The sequence below is a fragment of the Lycium ferocissimum genome, chromosome 2 (genome assembly GCF_029784015.1).
Source record: "Lycium ferocissimum isolate CSIRO_LF1 chromosome 2, AGI_CSIRO_Lferr_CH_V1, whole genome shotgun sequence".
Classification (NCBI taxonomy): Eukaryota; Viridiplantae; Streptophyta; class Magnoliopsida; order Solanales; family Solanaceae; genus Lycium; species Lycium ferocissimum.
The window spans coordinates 28719912-28724676 of NC_081343.1; positions in this window are offsets into that span (position 1 = coordinate 28719912).

A 4765-nucleotide genomic window follows, 5' to 3' on the forward strand; every position below is an offset into this window, starting at 1 on the left:
GTGCGGCACAACTAGAATTAGGTGAGTTTGAATGGTGTTTGGAAATATTTTATAAACAAGGTAGTAGTTATGTTCATATAGGTATGCACTTGACATCCCATACGATTACATCGGTGGATACGTGTATTAAAACCGCAACCAAAGGCATTAATCGGACAGGGTAACGAAGTTCAAGGGAAAAGAAAAATAAAATGGCACAACATGTTACGGGGCAAGCCGATGTTGTTTTCATTATAGGATAAGCTTGGGAAGTACTAACGCGATGACGTTTGGAAAAGGAAGAAAGTGAGTAGATGAACGGCACGGGGATCGGAATGTCGGAATAAAAGTGCTGCTTAATTGAGATTGGAAAATGTGGATATAGGACAAAGTATAATTGGGTAATAGTATAAGTACACCCCTTAAGGGGGGAAGCGGGTGCGAGAGATGCACAGGTAAAATGGAGACAATCAACACTATAATATAGTTGATACGGATGCTCAGACTACAGGCGAGATTCCTTGCCGAGACAAGTTAGTAAGATCCAAAAGCCAGAAAAAGGGGTAGAAGCTAGGATGGTAATTGAGATAGCGCTCGAGAATCAATTGTAGAGATCTTGAATGATATGACATTAGAAAGTGAAAGGCGAAGGAATACGACAAAACAACGACTGTCGAGTAACTTACAAAGATCTATTCCGACGCCGGTTGTAAGATAAGAGAGGCGAAGGTAAGTAAACATAGGAATTAGTGAAGCCGTGCTAAGGTTCTTTCGTCAAACTGAAAATTACAACATATTCTTGCAAGATTACAACATAATGTGTGACCGGAAGAAGTTGGGAGCAAGATGCGATAAGAGAATAGAAGAGCTCGAACTAGAGATAAAGAAATGACACTTCAGACAATGTGCCTAGAATGTTACAAGTTGAGTAAAGGGAGATTATAAGATGATTTTGAGAGGTCAAGAGGAGATGAAGAAATCGATTGGTAGATGAGGCTATACCATAGTAATAAAGAAAACCCCCGAGATTCTTACGAGACCTTATAAGACTAGTCTAACATTCGAGACGAATATTCTAAAGGGGGAAGGATGTTATATCCCGATTTTTGTACGTTAGGAATCCGAGTTAACCATGATAAGTTAAGGACAAGACTATTCCGGGATATGAGGTAGAGACTTTTAACCACGATTTTGTTTTGAGGCATAAGTTGCTTATGATTTTATTGGCATGGAATATTAAGAAAAATTTGGGGTTGAAAATGAATATTAGAAAGTTAATAATTCATGAATAATAAGGGCAGTGGCTGTGGGCCATAGGACACATGGATGTTTTATATATGTAGTTATAAGATGACTAATTGATCATATTTATCATCCTCACCCTTAAGAAACTTGTAGAAACTTGGAGAGAAAAAGCAAGAAGCCATTCGGCCATGGTGACAAAAAATTGAAGACCAAAAATAGTGATAAAAAAAAAATTCTTCTAGCAATTCAATCAATTGAAGGGTCCTTATCAACGTGAGATAGTTGTTGGAACAACCAAACCATTCGTTTTTGCAAAGCGAAGTGAAGTGGAAAAGGTAAGGTTTAATCTTCTCTTTTATATGTTATGGATGGTTTGTGTATGTTGTAGTATGTAGAAGTGAATGAAATTCATGAAAATGTGAATGTTGTGATGTTGAACGGTATGTTGATGTAGCGTCGTATATGTGATGTTGTAGCAGTGGTGAATTAATTATTATTTTAGCATGTTTGGGTGTTGTTGTAGTGTGTGGAAATGGATGAAAATCATGGAATTTGTGTTGAGGTGGTGGCCGAAAATGGACCTGCTTTTATGTTAAGGAACGAGCTAATTTTATGTGGTATTTTGTTGTTGTACGTCATGGATTCTATGATGATAATGAAAGCTTAATGATTCAAGTTGAAGTTGAAATCGTTGTTGGGCTGTTTTTGAAGCCAATGTAATTCTAACATAGTTTCTTGCATTTTAAGTATAATGTTGCTAATGTATAGATTGGTAGTGTAGTTGAGTTTGGAAGAAAGAAATATGTGTTGTTGTTCTTATCGGGTTTGGAGGATTTCGGGTGGGCTTGTGTATTGGTTGGGTTGTTTGGAATATTGTGCGATTGTTTGAAAAGTTCTTGAATCTTGTTTGAAAACGGGTTTGGTGAATTAGCAGAACGTGTGAGCGTTGATGTTGATTTGAATGTATGTAGTTGAATTGAATATAAATGGAATGTTGCGAAGTATGTAGAAAAGAGTTACTAATGCTAGAATGCGTTTTGAATTGGTCGTTGATGTTGTTAGAATGATTGTTGGTATTGTTGATGAAGACTTGGCTGAGTTGAATTCTCGAGATTGTTGTATTTACATGGGAAATGCTGCCCAAATTTCTGTAGACAAAGTGCTAGTTTGGGATTGGAGTTCTAAGTATCTATAGCTAATGTTTGGTATATAATAGTAATTGTTGTTGTAGATCGTGGCAGGCCGAGACTTAAGTTTGGATTAGCTTAGGAAGCGGACGAGGTATGTAAGGCTTATCCTTCCTTTCTTTTGGCATGTCTTAGTTGTAAGTAAAGAATTTTAGATGCGAGCCTTAGGAGAACTCTCTATTCTTATGATCCGAGCGTGCCTACGATTCCTATTCATTTGTATCCTTAATGTAGTAGAAATATGGTCCTTATGTCTTTGATATGATTGGATTTGAAATGTTGTATAAACGGTTTGGTTCCTAAAGGATCTTATGTCTAAAAATGTCCGTAACTTTCATAAACAGAACCGGATTGCTTTGATATGCTCGCAAGTGATTCTATAACGTATTATGACTGTAACTTTCATGGGCGGGCCCGGATTGGTTTGATAAATGTCTACGATCCCTAAGATTCTCTTCAACGTAATCCTAATGGCATTTAGAACGGACCCCAATATGACTGTCGTTTTAATGCTCGAGCGTGATTACTTACTTATCCATCGAGTCTCGAAATGATGATTTATACGCATATGGTTTCTCACTACTCTGCTCGTGCTAGGTCGTTATTACTTCTTTCACCGCGTCAGGCCAAGGCATGTATTCGCGCACGACTCCTTGTATTATCCACCGCGTCCCTCATTAGAGGGCGGGGCACGTTATAAGATACGATGATGATACGATGATATATGGGGAGGCGGCGGATGGCATATGATGACTTCATTCACCGCGCCCTGCTAGAGGCCGGGGCACGTTATATGTACATGATATGATGATTTTACTTACCGCGCCCCTCATTAGAGGGCGGGGCATCGTTATATGTATATAACATGATTTTACCCTTCTGAGTCCCTCACCGAACGCTACGGACACGTTATACATGCATATGTACATGATGATTATTTTCTTGTGACACTCGGTCCATAATGAGCGGGATATGATATTGATACGTATGATTTATGTTCCGCAGGCAAGCCTTATTATTTTCTATACCCTTATTTCCCGCATGTCTCCGTTTTCTTGTATTCCATCGTTTACATACTCGAGGTACATATTCCGTGCGACCCCTTTCTTCTGGGGTCGCGTTTCATGCCCGTGCACAGATACACGTTTTGGTGACCGCCGGCTTAGACACCCATTCTGGCCTTAGGAGTGCTCACTGATCCGAGCCATTTGAGTGCGGAACTCCTTTTGTTGGATATGTATATGTCTATTCGGGGGTACGGTGGGGGGCCCCGTCCCGTCATATGATTCGGTTGTTCTCTTGGGAGTCCGTAGACATATACGTGGGTTGTGGATGAATAGTTCCGTTCTCGGTTGGGTTCGTACTATTTGTGTTTTGGGCGGTCCCTTGTCATGGCGGCGACCTATCGGCTTGTGTTTGTACATATTTGGGATGTTGTGATATATATTTATTGTAAATAATACATGCGATATATGTGTTCGTATGCGGCAGGTTCGAGATGATGTCGATCTTTGTATATGCATAAGGTATTTTTGTGTCTGGGTCGGGTTATGGGTGTCGGGGCAGGTGTCGGCTCGGGCGGGCCGTCGCTTTACGGGGTTGCGGTCGTGACAAATATAACCATCGGACATGCGGCCTCCTGCAATCAACTCCAAAAGAGTTATCAAATATCGGTTCGTAAATACAAATTCGGGTGAACCTCGGACGTTAGCCTCTGATCGCTCACGTAAAGAGTTTATGAAGTGCAATTTCTTATAAACAGCAATTCCGAAATGGATCTTCGGACATGTCGGCCATACTAAATCACTCAAGTAAAAGATTTTATCAATATGAGTTTCGCTCGATCAACGATACCGGGGTATCGGGATCCTGATAATTATTTAGAGAATAAGTGCAAAGCCTAAAATTTAATCATCAAAAAACAAACTGCTTCCCCCAAGTACCTCAATAAACCAAAATAAACACTCACAATACCAAAGGTGGGTATTCCTTATAAATCAAGTACCCAACCGGGGGATCGGAATTTAAAATATCAATAATCTCCAAATACCCCCCGGTTGGTACGAATAATATTTAAATACAAATACCCAAAAACGGGTTTTGTCAAAACCCCTTTTCCGAAAACGGGGCAACGGGGATATTTTTTGTTTTCTATCCCCACATGGCATCAAGCCAAACAATTAAACAAAACAAAACATATAACGGGGTGGCTGTACCAAAGCATCGGGGCCCCCTGGGGAATGTCAAAACCCCCTTTAAGGGTTTTTAAACTTTCTGACATAATAATTTAAAAATGTTTATTCCTTTTTCTAAGTTCCCCAAAAGGGAAACCATAACCCACGGGGGTAGAACCG